Raw genomic sequence first — 20,263 nt, 5'->3', positions numbered from 1 at the left:
GCAGTTCTATCCTCTTCCAGCTTAAGTAACTAAACTTACATTGGTAAATAGTTGTAAAATTTGTGGCTGTTTGAAATGGCTATTGGACACTATGGCCGGAATTTTGTGGACTCTGTGCGGGATTGGAGGCGGGTCGGGAGTGAAAGTTGAAATAACGTGGAGCGGGTCAGAAACCCGCCGTCATCTTGTTTTCATGCGCCTTTCCCTCGGGCGCGTCTGCCAGCGCGGCAGCGACCCAAACGGCAGAGGTGGACGAGCTAATTTAGATGATTATGTACTTGTCAGACCCTTAAGTGTCTTTTTAACTTTGCCTTTCAAATTTCCCTGGGTGACCACTGGAATCACGCAGCTCTGGAACCACGTCTGTGAACCTGAGGTGGAAGTTCAGTGGCCATTCATCCAGCTCATTAGTGCACAGCATGGAAAGCACAATAAATACTCCCACCTGGTTACTTTGCTAAGGCAGATGCTGTTACTAAGTGCATTGTTAGCACAGATTTAGCTTTCTCGAGATTGCATATCTTATCAGCAAAGTCGGGATCCACTGTCACCTCATTGGTAAAACCTATCGCACCATTGACAGATTGCTTCTGTCGTCTCTACTTGACCTACCATCTATTCCATCAGCATGGGTGCTGTTTATACTGTCTGACCTTGGTCCTCAGAATCGGATCACACTGAGCCCCAACACCAGCAGCACCACCAACACCACCAACCTGATGCTGCACAGGACAGAGGGCATCAGCGCAGGGCTGCACCGCACTGGAGGTGATACCCCCAACACAGGGTATACAGGCAGAGGATGAACTTCCTCAACATAACTGAGCAGCAGTGCTAAAGAAGGCTCAGGCTATCACGCCAAGTCATCGCAGATTGCTGGAGCCCGATCTGCAGCCCAGAAGAACAGGTGGTCACACCTTACCAGTGGCTATCAAAGTCACCAGCGTCCTCAACGTCTTCACGTCGGGCTCCTTCCAGAGAACTGCAGCAGACATTTGCGGCATCTTGCACTCGGCCGCCCACAGATGCATCACACAAGTCACCAATGTCCTGTTTAAAAAGTCAGCCAAGGATATCAACTTTGCCACTGATGAGGTCAGTGTTACTGAGTGGGCGCTTGGCTTTGCCACTCTGGCTGGCTTCCAAAGAACATAAGAACATAAGAATTAGGAACAGGAGTAGACCATCTAGCCCCTCGAGCCTGCTCCGCCACTCAACAAGATCATGGCTGATCTGGCCGTGGACTCAGCTCCATTTACCCGCCCGCTCCCCATAACCCTTAATTCCCTTATTGGTTAAAAATCTATCCATCTGTGATTTGAATACATTCAATGAGCTAGCCTCAACTGCTTCCCTGGGCAGAGAATTCCACAGATTCACAACCCTCTGGGAGAAGAAATTCCTTCTCAACTCGGTTTTAAATTGGCTCCCCCGTATTTTGAGGCTGAGCGTCATCGACTGCACAAATGTGGCCATCAGGACACCCCATCATCATGCAGGAGTTTTCGTCAACCACAGTAGCTTCTCGTCCCTCATTGTGCAGCTGGCCTGCAACTATAGGAAGATCATCATGCATATGTGTGCCAAATTCCTGGCAGACTCTCTTGTCCTGCGCCAGTCCACCATCCTTCAGCTCTTTCCTCCTCCAGACAGACTTTCCAGCTGGCTGCTTGAAGATGAGGGCTATTCACTGAAGATGCAGCTCATGGCTGAAGATGTGGTTATTGCCTATAATAAAAGTTCACGGGGTTGGGGACAATATATTAGCATGGATAGAGGATTGGCTTACTAACAGAAAACAGAGAGTCGGGATAAATGATTCATTCTCTGGTTGGCAGCCAGTGACAAGTGGGGTACCGCAGGGATCAGTGCTGGGACCCCAATTATTTACAATCTATATTAACGACTTGGAAGAAGGGACTGAGTGTAACATAGCCAAGTTTGCTGACAATACAAAGATGGGAGGAAAAGTAATGTGTGAGGAGGACACAAAAAATCTGCAAAAGGACATAGATAGACTAAATGAATGGGCAAAAATTTGGCAGATGGAGTATAATGTTGGAAAGTGTGAGGTCATGCACTTTGGCAGAAAAAATCAAAGAGCAAGTTATTATTTAAATGGAGAAAGATTGCCAAGTGCCGCAGTACAGCGGGACCTGGGGGTACTTGTGCATGAAACGCAAAAGGCTAGTATGCAGGTACAGCAAGTGATCAGGAAGGCCAATGGTATCTTGGCCTTTATTGCAAAGGGGATGGAGTATAAAAGCAGGGAAGTCTTGCTGTAGCTATATAAGGTATTGGTGAGACCACACTTGGAATACTGCGTGCAGTTTTTGTTTCCATATTTACGAAAGGATATACTTGCTTTGGAAGCAGTTTAGAGAAGATTCACTAGGTTGATTCCAGGGATGAGGGGGTTGACTTATGAGAAAAGGTTGAGTAATTTGGGCCTCTACTCATTGGAATTCAGAAGAATGAGAGGTGACTTTATCGAAACATATATGATTATGAGGGGGCTTCACAAGCTGGATGCAGAGAGAATGTTTCCACTGATGGGGGAGACTGGAACTAGAGGGCATGATCTTAGAATAAAGGGCCGCCCATTTAAAACACAGGTGAGGAGAAATTTCTTCTCTCGGGGTTGTAAATCTGTGGAATTCGCTGCCTTAAAGAGCTGTGGAAGCTGGGACATTGAATAAATTTAAGACAGAAATAGACAATTTCTTGAATGATAAGGGGTTATTGGGTGCGGGCGGGGAAGTGGAACTGAGTCCATGATCAGATCAGCTATGATCTTATTGAATGGCGGAGCAGGCTCGAGGGGATGCATGGCCTACTCCTGTTCCTATTTCTTATATTTCTTATGTTCTTATGTTCTTATGATGCCCTTGAGGAGGACAAGTAATGAAGCTCAGGAGAGATATAATGAAAGCCACATTTCCACCAGATGTGTCATAGAGCAGACAGTAGGCATTCTCAAAATGCGCTTCATATGCCTTGACAGATCTGGAGGAGCCCTTCAGTACACACCAGCCAGGGTCTCCAGAATCGTCAGTCTTCTGTGCCCTGCACAACATGGCGCAGCAGTGAGGATTAGCGCTGCATGAGGAACAAGGCTCTGAGTGCACGGCCTCTCAGGAGGAGGAGGAGCATCAGCTGGAAAATGAGGTGGTAGAGGAGCAGGCAGAATCTCTGGGCCAGATCCCACCAGCAGCCAAGCACATTGCTGCCTGGGAGGGCAGGACTGCCGCATCATGGCCAGATTTACTTAATGTCAGGCATTGCACTCATATGGCTGCCATATGCTGTGCCAGACTCCCAACACCCCATAACAACACCATAAAGCATCCCTATAATGAACAGGCCATCCTTTCAAACTGCTGGAGATAACATTATGTCTCACCAGTCATTCCAACTCACTAAGCCATTTCCATAAGTTGCAGACAGAATTGACCATGACCCGAAAGCGGTGAAAATAATTTTTATTTATGACATCAGATTAATGGAAACTTCACGCAAACAGTTCGTAAAACACCCAAGTGCTTACCCTTGTGAATTAACTTGTGTGTCCTCTTTCTCTTGCGCGTGCTTCTACGAGGTGCTACAGCAGAGGTAGAGGCAGCCTTCTCACTTCCCTACTGCGACTGCATAGGCACTTTTGGCAGACATCCTCTGGATCTTGGAGCCTGTGATGGCACCGCCAAAATCTGCTCATCTTGCGACTATGTAGTGGCAGACTTGGCCATCGCGATCCCAGGAGGCATGTGGGGCTCTGTATGAGGGTGAGGTAATGGGGGAGAGGAGCTTTGAGAGGAGCTCCCACTTCCATGTCCACTCTCACTGTCATCGCTCCCATGGGCCATCTGCACTTCCTTGCTAGCAAGGAGATGGTGAACACCTTGCTGCACAACAGTGGGGCCATAAGCACCCAAGTCTACATTTACATCCCTCCTATAGAAGAGGTCTATGAGCCTCTGCCATCTATTCTCCATAGAGACCATATGCTCCTGTGAGTGGTGCATTAGCTGCTCCATGCAGGTGGCCATTCTTTCCATGGAAGAGCATACAGTTGCCATCACCTGTGACACTCTGGTGCTCATGTTGGAAATGGATGCCTTCATTCTCTGCATATTTGCAGACAGTCATGGTCGCAAAACCTGTCAAAGTATCATGCACTTCTTGCTGCACCTCCAGGATCGCCCTCTTTCTGGATGGCCCCCATGGCTCAGCGTCTGTATCCAGCTGAGCAGAGCTGGGAGAGTCCTGCACCTTCTGGTGAGGAGACTGCACTGCTGTCCATGTCTCCTCCATCTCTTGCTGATTGATAAGACACCAGGTGACAACACTACTCTCTCATGTGGGACCCACTGAGGTGTTGCTTACCTGCGCTGGTCATTGGGTGCACTTATGTCTGGTGATGCACCCTCAGAAGCTGGAGGCTCCTCTGAGGAGTCATCTTCCTCTTCCTCCTGGACAATGTTCGGGGGGTGGGGGGCGGGGGGCTCTTGATGGACCTGTGGCAGAGTGTAGGGGATGATTTAGAAATAGGTACCAAGAATGAGTACCGATACCATTATGCACATGATGAACATTCATTGACTGCTGACATCAATCCCCATGCGAGTGACTGGTGTATGCTATGTGGCTGTATGAGATGTCATTCTGTCACCAGGTTGCTGAGATGCACCCCCCCGCCGTCTCCCACCTCCAGCTGCTCTGTGACTCCTGATACTTCGTAGGCAGCCTCCTCTGCTGAGGTTAAGGTAGCCAATGATGGAGGCCACCTCCGGTTCTCTCCCACTCCCTCTTATTTTAGGCTCTCTTCTCCTGCAAGGAGGGAAAGAAGAGAAGTTAGAGTGTGTAATGAATGAAAAGAATGGATGGGTAACATCTTTAGAGGGTGACTATGATGGAGTGACCTCCTTGTGTGTTGTTAGTTGGTATGATTGCATTAAGATGAGGATGAGTGTGAGGGGTGGTCAGTCAGATGGGGATGTGAAAATGTGAGATAGAGAGGGATGGGTGGACATGCAAGGTATGTTGGTGCGAGTAATGATGTGCAGGAGCAGGCTTGGGAAGGCAGAGTGATGGGGATATGATGAGAGACACAGCAGGATGAAGTTGAGTATGGCTTTGTATTCACCTTTCCTGATCTGATGGGATAATTGAAGTGTTTCTGGCACTGCATCCAGATCCTCCTGACAACATCCCTGTTGTTGACCTCTGCAATCTCCAACCAGGCTCTTTTGGTCTGCTGGGAAGGTCTCATCTGAAGGGAAGAGCACCTCCCTTCGTGCTCTGACTTCCTCCACAAGCAAATGGAGGGAATCATCTGAGAACCTGCGTGCAGCCCTTTGCCACTGTACAGTCATGTTTGCAAGTATTTGGAACACTTCAATGCTGCAGTACAGTGTCTGCACAATTCTAGATGAACCTTCAAATGCAATGTGGCCATGGCTTCTTTAAATATCCCGTCAGAAAACGTGTCATCGATAATGTCATCAGACCTGCACCATTTAATAGGGCCGGGTAATGGGTTGCCTTAATAGGCGCCATTAAGGGGAAGTCGATCTCCGAAGTGGAATGCAATGAGGAATGGGGTCGTGACCTGCCATGGCGACCGCCTGCACCCGACCCGCCCAAGTTCCGGCTTATGCTTTGGTTTGCTTCGAACTTTAAGAGTACTAATGCACTTGTGTAGTCATGGTGGTAGTGCTACATCAAGGTTATCAGAAGCAACTGCGACTGAAAACCTGGCTGGTGAACCAAAATTGTTTAATGAGCCTCACTCATGCCAACCTTGTAACTGGAAGAGGGACTCTGCATGGAGTGTGAAGGCAAAGTTCCAAAGCTCACAGCTGTTGTCTGTTTTAGCACATTGCCATGTACATGCATATGTCTCTGTGAATTCATTTGTGGTTCTGCGAGCAGTGTAAGAAAATAGTTAACAGCTATAAGAAATGTTTCAAGTTATGCACATATTAGTTGTTGAAAACAGTCAATATATTGCTTGCTATCCTTTCGGCTTGAAAGACAGCTGGTCTAGTTTGATTAGGCTGTACTATCTTCAGACACACTGCCTCACATTTAGTTTTGTTCCTATTGCTGCTACTTTCTTCTGAGTCGACTGCTTCCTCAGGCAAGGTACTGCTTTTCTTCCAGAGGCTACCATGGTCATTGCCATTTCTGATGCTGCTGCCCCAATATTGCATACTTCTTCTCCAAGGTCATTATTAGTTTGCAATGCTATTGTATGTAGATAGGATTTATAAAAAGCAGTTAAACCATCATCTATAGTTGCTGCTTTTTTATTTTTTATGACATGTATACAACAACAAAACTATAATGCTTGAACTGTTTGTATTTTTACCTAGAAAATTAGTTACAGGGAACTCTGATGATCCTCATACAGACAGCAGATGGCATTGTGTTGTGCATTGAGCAATAATTAAAATAACATTTTCAGGCACAGAAGCTGTGAAGCATCCTGGCTTGCATATCAACAGTTTTAACTTCCGTTCCTTTTTTTTAATCCATAATTCCAACATGACAAAACTTCAACTAAGAGGATATCTGAATTCCTTGGTGCCCTGGCCAATATTTATTCCTCAATCAACATCACTAAAACCAATTATCTGGTCACTATCACTGCTGCTTGTGGGAGTTTGCTGTGTCCAAATTGGCTGTCAGGTTTCCTATATTACAACAGTGACCAGTACTTAATTGTCTGGAAAGTTTTGGGATGTCCAGTGGTCGTGAAAGATGTTATATAAATGCAAGTCTTTTCATTGCTCCATGCTGCATTATTTAGCTAACATGAGGTTTAGCTTTGTCTCAAGGCAAATGTGGATGAGTTGAACTCTTGTTATTGATTTCAAGTTTTCCAGTTTAAATATTAAGCTGCTTTAAAAAGTTAATGTGAAATGAAAATTACTAGGTTCATTTGTGCTGTGATAATTGATGTACTTTTGCATGTGTTAGGGTGAAGCTAAATCCACTCTTAACTCTCCTGGATTCTCCCTTAATCTAGCCAGGCTGAAGGGTTGGTCCAGGACCCAGTAACCCATTCTATAGAGAATGGCAGTACAGCATTGTGCATAGAATCAGCTGATTGAAATTTTGTGTGCTTCACACAGCTTACTTATCTGTTGTTCCTCTGAGAGTGGAATTTTTTTTTAACTGGCATGACTAGTCTGAAATGTGCTAGTACAGTATTTTACTGACTTTAATTCTGAGTGCAGCTATCCTCTGGTACTTGAAATAAGGGCCCATTTTTCATTGTGTGATTGTTTACATTTGGCAAATACAGTCATAGCTCATTTTGCGCTTTAAAGTTAGTAAAATGGAACAACTGGCTGATGGTTGGTAATGCTCTGCTGATGTCAAAAAGGGCCGAGAGAGGAAAAATTGGCGGACAAAATTTGGTGTCAGAGACAGTTTAGAGGTGGGATGGTGTCAGAGACAGTTTAGAGGTGGAATGGTGTCAGTGATCAGAGAGTGGGGAGGAGGGGGTCAGAGAGAGAAGGCAGGGCACGGGGAAAGGCGAATTATGGCAGTCGATAAGAGGCCCGATTTTTCGGTGCTCAAGCATGTGGACTTGTGGAGAGCAGTACTGTCTAGCTTGGAGATGAATCTGAGAATATTTAGTGATACGCAAGTATAATATACAGACAAGGTTTTAACTGTGACAAAAGGGCATTATAGATACATGTGATGGAGAATATGTTGCAGAAGATGAATGTAACACAGGAAATACACAATGGCCCAGAATTTGCAGTTGTAATGATGGTCAAACTGTCAGCGTTCGCCATCATTACTGTGCAAAACTGACACCAACTTCTGGCGTCAGCACATACACAGGTAAACGTGGAAATCCAGAAGTTGTTGTCAGTGATACATTGCTCCTCCACAGAGTGCGCTGTTACATTCTTTGTAGATGGAATCCATTAGAAATCACTGATTTTACGTGAACTTCAACTTCTTACGCAATATTCTCGCTGAAATAGTTAAGTCTTGTTGAGTGAGGTGTAACTGAGTTTGTAACAGCCTATTCAGTCATAATTGCTTCTGAATAACCTCTCTGGCACTGAAAATCTAATTTTATATTGTGGAGTAGAATTCCCTCCATTCCATGATAAAAATGTGATAAATTTTGCTCAATAAAATATACATTTTAAAAAAGTTTTTTAATGATATTTCAGCTTCTACCTAAATCCCATGTGTATGTCCCAATCTATATTTCAGTTTCTGTAAAATGATTAAACAATGAAACGATAAACCCTGCTTTTTACTTCCTGGTTTGCTGTCTGAGAATTCTTTAATGTGGCTGGCTGCTCAGCCTGCTTAATGACCTCACTTACTGTCACAGATAGCATCCCTACAGATGGCGCCAGATGGAAAGTAGTGTCTGAAAAGGGGAAGTCGACACTACAGAGCTCACTAAAGCTTTGTGGGCAGCTTTCTTGGGAAGTCTGCGGCAAGAGCCGTCACTTCGCCGCTGACCGCAAAATCCGGGCCATTATATGCAAGTGGTATGGAAAGTGCAAGACATTTAATATAGTCTATAGATAGTTAGAGATATACACCTTCATACATGGACACAAACTCAGATAAGAGATGAATAAAAATAGTGATTGCTGTGACTGCATATTGTCTGGCTATTTAATCTCTGCTCCATTCCATCCATTTCTTCTCTGTCCGGCCCCACTCTTTTGTTGTGTGTACCTCCTCAGGCCCACCTGCACCATTCCTGAGCAGAGAGGACAGACAGATGAACTGTTTCCATATTGCTGCCCTTTAAACAAACTGGGAGTTGTGCCGGAGTGGCATGTGTCGACTTATCATCTGATTGAGATTTAATTGTTCACCAACCCTCCCCCACTTGTCTTGCCAAAGTGCCTCTCTCACATTTGAATACTTTGCCCCAGATGATCCAGCTTAGATTGGTGTCATGTATGTAACCTTCATGTAACTGTAACCTTCATAACAACACTGCATACTGTATACACCTAAGAAATGCACACCTTGACTACAGGAGGTGAACTTGTGGGAGACACTCCTCACCTGGTCATCCAGGTATATAAAGGGAGGTCCCACGCAGGGTCATCACTTCTTGGTCCTGTGAATAAAGGTTCAGGTCACAGAGTGACCTTGTCTGCAGAATGTGCCTTGTGTGAATTTATAGTAGTGTGTAAGGACATTACAATTGGGATATTTTAACTGTTTTGTTGCTGTAAACTTGTGGTAAACTAATTGTTAGGGCTATGAGCAAAGAACAGGGAAGTGGATCTAATTGGATAGCTCTTTCAAAGAGCTAGCTAGCACAGGACCGAATAGCCGCCTGCTGTGCCGTATCATTCTGTTCTATGAAAAAAAGAAAAAGTATGTTATTGTATTTCCTGTTCTCATTTGGAGCTGGAAATTTCCAAGCACCTGCCAATCTTCAAACTCCCCTCACCAACAATTAGCGTGTCTATTTACAGCAATTAGATCGTATTGCCTTAAAGAACAGGCTACTGCACTTTTGAAGTAAAATAATACAATGTGGATTACATGGTTTGATCTTAGCATCATAAAACAGCTTGTTATCTGACTTAGCAGGAGCAACATCATGGGAAATCTGTTATGCCTCTGGGTTTGACTGGTCTTCATTGTGGAGTAACTTAGAACTTAGCAATTGTGACTCTTGTTGTGAGTGTTACCAGTAAGGGAAAACTTCCTTGCTATCTCTGATTAGGTTTTAAGCCTAATTTGCAGCATAGTAATATGGGTTTAGCACCTTCATTGGCTGCCTCTCCTATGCTCCTGATCATTTAATGAGGTTTATTTTTTTGTATTTTGTAAGAAAGTCCCTTTTGGGTTTTGCCAATTAATACAGTTGCTCTGCGCATCTTTCTTTTGGCTTGTAACGGTATAATTTAGTTTTCCAGGTCAGCTTTATAAACGGGAAACTGATAGCTGAACATCATTAAAATATGTTCTCAACCGACATCAAGTATTATTGGAAAAATGGTGTTTGAAACATTTATACTGGTCACAAATAAAGTCCCATGTTTGTTTTTCCTGTGTGAATGGTGAAATAAGTCGTCAGTTTATTTCAAGACAGTTGTGGTTGAAGCTTTCGATGTATTAGTTTTATTTGTTTAACTTTACATTTGTTTTGTACAAATATTTTAAGATGTTTGTAATTTTTACTGTTACTAGTTACTTTAATTTTGTTTCATTGTTTCTTTACTAGTCCCATTGCCATCCTCTTTTGCCTTGCACTATCATCCCTTTTGTCATTTAATCTCTCCTGCCTTCCAAACTATCACAGACCTTCCCTTTTGTTCTTCATTTCCACCCGTTTTCCTGGCTCTGTACTTGTTTAAAACGTGTTACATCTCTAACATTTTCCAGCTCTGCTGAAAGGTTATCGATCTGAAATGCTAACTTTGTTTCCCTCTCTACAGATGCTTTGACCTGCTGAGTATTTCCAGCATTTTCTGTTTTTATTATAGCTAGCACTAATACTTATTAATGATGTTTTGCATTAATGTTTCACAGAATTCTGTGCACGATAGCCCCGTAGAGATTGTAGTTCTTCACTTTGCATCCTGTTATAGGTTGTGTAACTCCAAGCTAAGTATCATGTGAATTTGTTATAATATTGGCTTCTCCCTACTTGCTTCAACAAGGTAGTCCCAACTGCCACGCGAGATCGATTGCGTCAGATGATATTCATGCACTGTTGGCCTGAATCTAGCAGAACTGAAAACATCAATGTGACAACTAGGTTTAGGGAGTGTACTTAGAGATTGGAGGCGGTAGGAGATCACAGAACATTGCCTTGATGAGATCAGGGCAAAGGATAGGATCAAACTAATAAGATGCAATTTGGGGACTGATGAGTTCCTTGCACAGAGAGAGATAAAGCCATGGACTGCGCTACTGGATAGGGTAATGGGGGTACATAATGATCTTTTATCACATTACCTCAATAAACTGTCTTCTATAATAACTATGATGTTGGAATGCTTGCACGTCATAACAATGCTACCAAAATATGGGATTATGGATGATTGGAAGGGGATCTTAACGAATGGACAGATAGTCCTGAATCAGTTTGCGCTAATGTGCATCAATGACGTTACTGGTTAATGTACCTATAAGCATCAATCTAAAATAGCATCAAATGTAAGGATGAATCATTAGAAGTCTTTTCTCAAGTCTTTTTTTCTTTTAAGTCATGTTAGAATTAATTTTACTTGCCAAAATGTTTCAAAAAAACAATTGTTGTGCCTTAATGAGTGACAACTAACAGGAAGAGGAGGCACCATGAATATTGCAAAAGACAAGGCTGAAGCGTTTGCAACCATCTTCAGACAGAAGTGCCGAGTGGGTGGTCCATATCGGCCTCCTCCTGAGGTTCCCACCATCACAGAAGCCAGTCTTCAGCCAATTCGATTCACTCCACGTGATAATCGACTGAGCGCACTGGATATAGCAAAGGCTATGGGCTCGACAACATCCCGGCTGTCGTGCTGAAGACTTGTGCTCCAGAACTAGCCGCGCCTCTAGCCAAGCTGTTCCAGTACAGCTACAACAGTGGCATATATCCGACATTGTGGAAAACAGCCCAGGTATGCCCTCTCCACAAAAAGCAGGACAAACCCAATCCGTCCAATTACCGCCCCATCAGTCTACTCTCATTCATCAGCAAAGTGATGGAAGGTGTCGTCAACAGTGCTATAAAGTGGCACTTACTCACCAATAACCTGCTCACTGATGCTCAGTTTGAGTTCCGTTAGGACCACTCTGCTCCAGACCTCATTACAGCCTTGGTCCAAATGTGGGTAAAAGAGCTGAATTCCAGTTGTGAGGTGAGTGTGATTGCCCTTGACATCAAGGCAGCATTTAAACCAAGTGTGGCATCAAGAAGCCCAAGTAAAACTGAAGTCAATAGGAATTTGGGGGTAAACTCTCCACTGGCTGGTCATACCTACCACACATGAAGATGGTTGTGGTTGTTGAAGTCAATCATCAGAGCCCCAAGACATCACTGCAGAAGTTCCTCAGGACATTGCTGCAGGAGTTCCTCGGGCCAGTGTCCAAGGCCCAAACATCTTCAACTGCTTCCTCAATGACCTTCCCTCCATCATAAGGTCAGAAGTGAGGATACTTGTTGATGACTGCATAGTGTTCAACGCCATTTGCAACTCTTCAGATAATGGTGCAGTCCATGCCTGCATGCAGCAAGACCTGGACGACATTCAGGCTTGGGCTGATAAGTGGCAAGTAACATTTGCACCACACAAGTGCCAGGCAATGATTATCTCCAACAAGCGAGAGTCTAACCACTGCCCTGTGACATTCAACAGCATTACCAGTACCGAACCCCCATCATCAACATCCTGGGGGTTACCATTAACCAGAAACTTAACTGGACCAGCAACATAAATACTGTGGCAACAAGAGCAGGTCAGAGGTTGGGTATTCTGCTGCGAGTGTCTCTCCCCTGACTTCCTGAAGCCTTTCAAACATCACAAGGCACAAGTCAGGAGAGTGATGGAATACCCTCCACTTGCCTGGATGAGTGCTGCTCCAACAACACTCAAGAAGCTCGACACCATCCAGGACAAAGCAGCCCACTTGATTGGCACCCCATCCACCAATTTAAACATTCACTCCCTCCATCACTGGCGTACTGTGACTGCAGGTCAGGGCCATTGGAGGGAGCAGAGTGCGGCAGCCCGGCCCGGAACTCGTCGCGGTCCCGGCCTGCAAGACCATCAGCAGGCCGGGGCCATTGGAGGGAGCAGTGTGTGCTGCTGCAGGAGGGACGAAGGAGCGGCGAGAGATTGGAGAGGGATGTGATCGGGACCCAGGAGAGGCGTGAGTTCGGGGCCCAGAAGAGGCGAGGGCCCAGGGGCAGTACGGTCCAGCCCACACTGCAATATGTGTGCAAACTAGGTCCGTGCAGCAGAGCTGGTCTCCAGTCATCTTGGGTAATTCTTGCCACTGGACTAAGACCTGGCTCTGTCAAGCCCGTGTGGTGGCTGGTGTGCAACGGCCACCACACGTTAAAAAAATCCACGCACGGGCATCTTCCACCCTTCAGGATGCAGTTTGGAATCTGGAATATTAGGTAATTCATTGAAACACCTGTGAACTCATCCCTTTTTTGGCATGGAAGCAAGAAGGCAGCTCAATGTCCTAGGGGGAGTGTTTGCTAGTGCTGTTGGGGAGGAGTTAAACTAATATGGCAGGGGGATGGGAACCAATGCAGGGAGACAAAAGGGAGGCAGAGGCAGGAGACGGAGGGGAGATGGGGGGGGCGGTGACCGAGAGGCCCGGGGCGGGGAACAGGAAGGGCCACTATGCGGCAGAATTCTAAAAGGACAAAGGGTGTTAAAAAAACAAGCCTGAAGGCTTTGTGTCTTAATGCAAGGAGTATCCGCAATAAGGTGGATGAATTAACTGTGCAAATAGATGTTAACAAATATGATGTGATTGGGATTACGGAGACGTGGCTCCAGGATGATCAGGGCTGGGAACTCAACATCCAGGGGTATTCAACATTCATGAAGGATAGAATAAAAGGAAAAGGAGGTGGGGTAGCATTGCTGGTTAAAGAGGAGATTAATGCAATAGTTAGGAAAGACATTAGCTTGGATGATGTGGAATCTATATGAGTAGAGCTGCAGAACACCAAAGGGCAAAAAACGTTAGTGGGAGTTGTGTACAGACCTCCAAACAGTAGTAGTGATGTTGGGGAGGGCATCAAACAGGAAATTAGGGGTGCAGCAGTTATAATGGGTGACTTTAATATGCACATAGATTGGGCTAGCCATACTGGAAGCAATACGGTGGAGGAGGATTTCCTGGAGTGCATAAGGGATGGTTTTCTAGACCAATATGTCGAGGAACCAACTAGGGGGAGGCCATCTTAGACTGGGTGTTGTGTAATGAGAGAGGACTAATTAGCAATCTTATTGTGCGAGGCCCCTTGGGGAAGAGTGACCATAATATGGTGGAATTCTGCAATAGGATGGAGAATGATACAGTTAATTCAGAGACCATGGTCCAGAACTTAAAGAAGGGTAACTTTGAAGGTATGAGGCGTGAATTGGCTAAGATAGATTGGCGAACGATACTTAAGGGGTTGACTGTGGATGGGCAATGGCAGACATTTAGAGACCGCATGGGTGAATTACAACAATTGTACATTCCTGTCTGGCATAAAAATAAAAAAGGGAAGGTGGCTCAACCGTGGCTATCTAGGGAAATCAGGGATAGTATTAAAGCCAAGGAAGTGGCATACAAATTGGCCAGAAATAGCAGCGAACCTGGGGACTGGGAGAAATTTAGAACTCAGCAGAGGAGGACAAAGGGTTTGATTAGGGCAGGGAAAATGGAGTACGAGAAGAAGCTTGCAGGGAACATTAAGGCGGATTGCAAAAGTTTCTATAGGTATGTAAAGAGAAAAAGGTTAGTAAAGACAAACGTAGGTCCCCTGCAGTCAGAATCAGGGGAAGTCATAACGGGGAACAAAGAAATGGCAGAACAATTGAACAAGTACTTTGGTTCAGTATTCACTAAGGAGGACACAAACAACCTTCCGGATATAAAAGGGGTCAGAGGGTCTAGTAGGGAGGAGGAACTGAGGGAAATCTTTATTAGTCGGAAAATTGTGTTGGGGAAATTGATGGGATTGAAGGCCGATAAATCCCCAGGGCCTGATGGACTGCATCCCAGAGTACTTAAGGAGGTGGCCTTGGAAATAGCGGATGCATTGACAGTCATTTTCCAACATTCCATTGACTCTGGATCAGTTCCTATCGAGTGGAGTGTAGCCAATGTAACCCCACTTTTTAAAAAAGGAGGGAGAGAGAAAACAGGGAATTATAGACCGGTCAGCCTGACCTCAGTAGTGGGTAAAATGATGGAATCAATTATTAAGGATGTCATAGCAGCGCATTTGGAAAATGGTGACATGATAGGTCCAAGTCAGCATGGATTTGTGAAGGGGAAATCATGCTTGACAAATCTTGAATTTTTTGAGGATGTTTCCAGTAAAGTGGACAAAGGAGAACTAGTTGATGTGGTATATTTGGACTTTCAGAAGGCTTTCGACAAGGTCCCACACAAGAGATTAATGTGCAAAGTTAAAGCACATGCGATTGGGGATAGTGTGCTGACGTGGATTGAGAACTGGTTGTCAGACAGGAAGCAAAGAGTAGGAGTAAATGGGTACTTTTCAGAATGGCAGGCAGTGACTAGTGGGGTACCGCAAGGTTCTGTGCTGGGGCCCCAGCTGTTTACATTGTACATTAATGATTTAGACGAGGGGATTAAATGTAGTATCTCCAAATTTGCGGATGACACTAAGTTGGGTGGCAGTGTGAGCTGCGAGGAGGATGCTATGAGGCTGCAGAGTGACTTGGATAGGTTAGGTGAGTGGGCAAATGCATGGCAAATGAAGTATAATGTGGATAAATGTGAGGTTATCCACTTTGGTGGTAAAAACAGAGAGACAGACTATTATCTGAATGGTGACAGATTAGGAAAAGGGGAGGTGCAACGAGACCTGGGTGTCATGGTACATCAGTCATTGAAGGTTGGCATGCAGGTACAGCAGGCGGTTAAGAAAGCAAATGGCATGTTGGCCTTCAGAGCGAGGGGATTTGAGTACAGGGGCAGGGAGGTGTTGCTACAGTTGTACAGGGCCTTGGTGAGGCCACACCTGGAGTATTGTGTACAATTTTGGTCTCCTAACTTGAGGAAGGACATTCTTGCTATTGAGGGAGTGCAGCGAAGATTCACCAGACTGATTCCTGGGATGGTGGGACTGACCTATCAAGAAAGACTGGATCAACTGGGCTTGTATTCACTGGAGTTCAGAAGAATGAGAGGGGACCTCATAGAAACGTTTAAAATTCTGACGGGTTTAGACAGGTTGGATGCAGGAAGAATGTTCCCAATGTTGGGGAAGTCCAGAACCAGAGGTCACAGTCTAAGGATAAGGGGTAAGCCATTTAGGACCGAGATGAGGAGAGACTTCTTCACCCAGAGAATGGTGAACCTGTGGAATTCTCTACCACAGAAAGTAGTTGAGGCCAATTCACTAAATATATTCAAAAGGGAGTTAGATGAAGTCCTTACTACTTGGGGGATCAAGGGGTATGGCGAGAAAGCAGGAAGGGGGTACTGAAGTTTCATGTTCAGCCATGAACTCATTGAATGGTGCAGGCTAGTAGGGCTGAATGGCCTGCTCCTGCACCTATTTTCTATGTTTCTTGTTTCACTATCACTTTCTCGAGGGCAATAAATGTTGGCCTTGTCAGCGATGCCCACATCCCATGAACGAATAAAACCAAATATCTCGGTCTACTCAGAAAGGCCATGATGGAGGTAATTATTGTTTACTTAATACCCATTAAAAAAAAATGGAAATGGACATTGGTGAATGTTATGGGTATTTTGGTTCATGGCATAAAATATTTGTTCCCACAGACTGAGCTGGCAGCAAAGATATTTTATATAGTTTTGAAGCTAGTCAGGTGAGCTTCTGAATGGTCACATTTCTCTCCAATTGTGCTGAAGTGCAACGAAAAACGTGCGCTTTAGAAACTGATTCTGTTGAGTCATATTAAACTCCTTGGAATTATCCAATGGATTTAGCACACTTGATGCATGTTCTGAAGTTACGCTTCAGAACAGTTGTGGCACAGGATTCTTGCTGGACAGAAGATCAACCTGGCTTCTGTTTTCCAGGTCTTGCAAAAACGATGTTTGAATATACTTAAAAGATTTCTTGCTATCTAGTGAATAGGATTCATTTTTATATTTAGCCAAATTGACTTTCACTCAAAAAAAACCTACTTGCCCTTTGCCCAGAATGAATAAATGAATTGGAAAAACGACTGCACCTTTGGTGTTAATGAGGTGATCCAGGCATATAATAATGACAGACCTTTTGGAAATTTAAAGATTTCAAAGTAGTCCCATATTTGCAAACTTTACCGCCCCCCCCCCCCCCCCCCCCAGTGTAATTTGTTTACAAAACCTGAAGTGCTATGAAATAACACAAAATGTGTCTTTAAGAATATAATTTAATTTCATTGGGCCCAAGTTTCCACATGATTTGCGCCTGATTTTTAGGAGCAACTGGTGGAGAACGGACTATCTTAGAAATCGCAATTCTCCACATTTTTTTTTCTGCAGTTCTAGTCAGTTCAAACAGTTTCACTTTGGAACAGAATTTTTTCTTCAAAAGGGGGCGTGTCCGGCCACTGACTCCTGATTTCCAAGTTTCCACAGTGAAAACGTACTCCAAACTAACTTAGAATGGAGCAAGTGAAGATTTTTGTAGAACTGAAAAAACCTTGTCTACACATTAAAAAATCAGGCGCAGGTTACAAATTAGGCGTCCAGAACGAGGTGGGGGGGGAGGGGAGGGGAAGGGAAGTCATTAAATTCTATAATAAATCCTTATTTATACTTCTACAAATATTATACAAATAAATCCAACCTGAATAAAAATTTATAAGTAAAGAAAAGATTAAATAAACCATCTTCCTACCTGTGTGAAAGTGCTTCAGCCAGGGAGAATGCTGCAGGAAGCCTCACAAGTTGAGGCAGCCGTTCCCGCGGGGGGGGGGGGTGAGGAGGAGGAAGCCGTTCGTTCCCACGGGGGGGGAGGAGGAAGCCGTTCCCGGGGGGGGGGAGGGAAACGGCTGCCTCAACTTTCTGAGGCTTCCTGCAGCCTTCTCACTGCTGCAAGAAGCCTCAGTGCTGATGTGCTGATGGCAATGTGCTTTTATTAAAAAATGTTCAAAAATTAAACAGCTACAAAGAACTACAAAAATGGCCGAGTGCCAATGTTTCCTTCACACTGCGCGTACGCGAACGCTCCAACGCGCGCACGCAGGGTTCCCGGCACGAAAAAAACTAATTTAAATGGTACCCGCCCCCTCCCACTTACAAAATCGGCGCGAGTGGTAGGCCACCTGGGCGCAGCGCCAAGCAGACATGGAGCTGCAGGGCGCTCCAGAATCGCGCGTTTTTTTTCTGGCGCCGTTTTCGGCGCGATAAACGGGCGCCCAGCTCGGAGGAGCGCCCGTTTTTTATCGTGTGGAAACTTGGGGCCATTGTGTTTAAGGAACTCAGGAAATGGTACCATGATTGCTCTGTGCACTTGTTGTGGATCCCATAATCCAGTGGAATGATTCCATCGTATGGAGGGCTGCTGATGTTCTATATTCATCCCACTAATACTATTGGATGGATTCATAGCATCTGTACAACACTGGACAACTTCCTATGTGTAGTGGTTTACCAAACTTCTCTGTGTGGGGAACCTCCTGCAAATATTGATAGATTCCTGGGAACCTCCTGGGTTTAATTCCTGAAAGACAATATCAGCTATCCAAAAGAAACCAGTGTGGTCATTGCAGAAAACAAATTTATTAGTATTCAACAATCGAATTAACATCGGAGTAAGTCAATGAATACAGAAATCTGATGACAAATGAGCAAAGGTCTGCCTTGGAGATCATTTAAGGCTTAGGGACACCAATTTTAAAATCCTGAGATTTTATAGGAATGTATGTCATGTGTGATCTGAAATAACGCACATGACAAACTGCGAGCAGTTCTTCCAATCGTGATTTTATCCAGCAGTGTTTTTGGATCAACTGTTTGGTACCTAATGGTTTGGCTGGATACAGTTGGATGTTGTAGTCTCTACGGATGAGACATTATTCAGTTGTTTGCTTATGGTAGCATCACTAGTGACAAATATCCTGTTTGTCACACATTACATAATGTTGTTTACTGTAAGTTGCGAGTAAAGCCATTAGAAAGATGAGTTGGTGATTTGTATTCTGCATTCCTGTGACTTATGTGAATCGTTCATATGCCATGTCATTGACGTGTTTGTTATTGTGGAGTTCCTCTTGTCTGACAGTCATTTATAAACATTTCTGCTGCAAATATCAACACTTTCTTGGGGAAAATTCTGTTTTAACTTCCAAAAGATGGAGTCACATACTGGAAGGAATGCAGTATTATCACTTCAGAAAACAATTGAGTATACAGCAACAAAAATAACATGCTATTAAGTTGAAAACTACTTAACACATTTAGAATTCAGAATGTTCAGGAAATTGTGTTGTGGCCCATGGTAGGCTTGGCTCAGATGGATAGAAATCTTATGATCTCACAGTTCCTTCTGGGATCTCCTCACAGCCCCTTTGATGAGGCTTCTTGAACTCCCTGAGATCATCTTGTGGAGCTCAGTTTGAAAAGCAATTGCATGCAGTGCACCAGTTCATAAGTCAAGGAATTTGTTTTTGGCTGTGCACCCATCCCCATTGTCAGGTCTGTTCGGAGACATTTGACAGGTGGGATGGTATCAGTGATGAAATAGCATTATTGGGGGCTAGTGGATCTCATCAAATTTAAATTGTGCACTCTAGAACTAGTCAGTAGGGTAGGAAAAATTCACTGAACAGCTGTAGCAAGGATTTAATGATATGGAGGAGCTATGGAAAACAATTGAAATTAGAAACGGGTTTGTTGTTTACAATTTACAATTAATGTAAAATAATGCATCATAATAGTACAAAAGGTTACATGAGTATAATTTCATTTTCATTTTGCGCTGTAGATCATGAAAATTGAACTATTTTGGTGCTCACCGCAGATCAGAGATCCTGACATTGGCTAGATAATGGTTTTGAAAAGCAGTTGAAATGACAACAATGTTGCATCATTGTGATTGATATGAATTATTTTAAGCCATTATTTTATTATAAGCCATAGGCTTATTTCGCAGCAGTGAATAATGGGAATTCCCTTGTGCCTGTAATACTATGTTTTGATGGGAATTGAAAATACATGTACTGTATAACAACAGCCTAACAGTGTTTAATAATCAGCTTTGTTAGCATTGATTCAAATTAATTTGTACTTCAGAAAATATTTTGATGTACAGGTCCAGCTAATATATATTGGTACCTTTTGATATCTGCTGCATATATAAAGACACTGGGGTTAATTTACTGACCTCATTTACAATGGACCGGCAATCTGCGGGGGGCAAACAGGACCCCCGATGAAGCTTGCCGGATGGAGGTTGGCTGATATTGGGCCGTCTCAGCTTGGAGCAAGTTAAGTGCGTGGAAGAGGAGTCATGGCTCCCTGGGGTGGTAGCAGCCCAGTTTATTTTTCTGGGGCCCAGAACTTTCTTTTGATGAGCCTCTATGACCTATTGAACTGA

At 44.2% G+C, this 20,263-nt stretch overlaps 1 protein-coding gene across 3 annotated transcripts in view; it reads left to right on the top strand.

Moving 5' to 3' along the window:
• The window catches only part of LOC139227872 (TBC1 domain family member 22B-like), a 498,740-nt gene that overhangs the window by 166,942 nt on the left and 311,535 nt on the right, over positions 1–20,263 (top strand). The window lies entirely within an intron of this gene.

Source organism: Pristiophorus japonicus, chromosome 17, assembly GCF_044704955.1.
Source record: "Pristiophorus japonicus isolate sPriJap1 chromosome 17, sPriJap1.hap1, whole genome shotgun sequence".
Classification (NCBI taxonomy): Eukaryota; Metazoa; Chordata; class Chondrichthyes; family Pristiophoridae; genus Pristiophorus; species Pristiophorus japonicus.
This window is presented reverse-complemented; position numbering and strand designations above follow the sequence as displayed.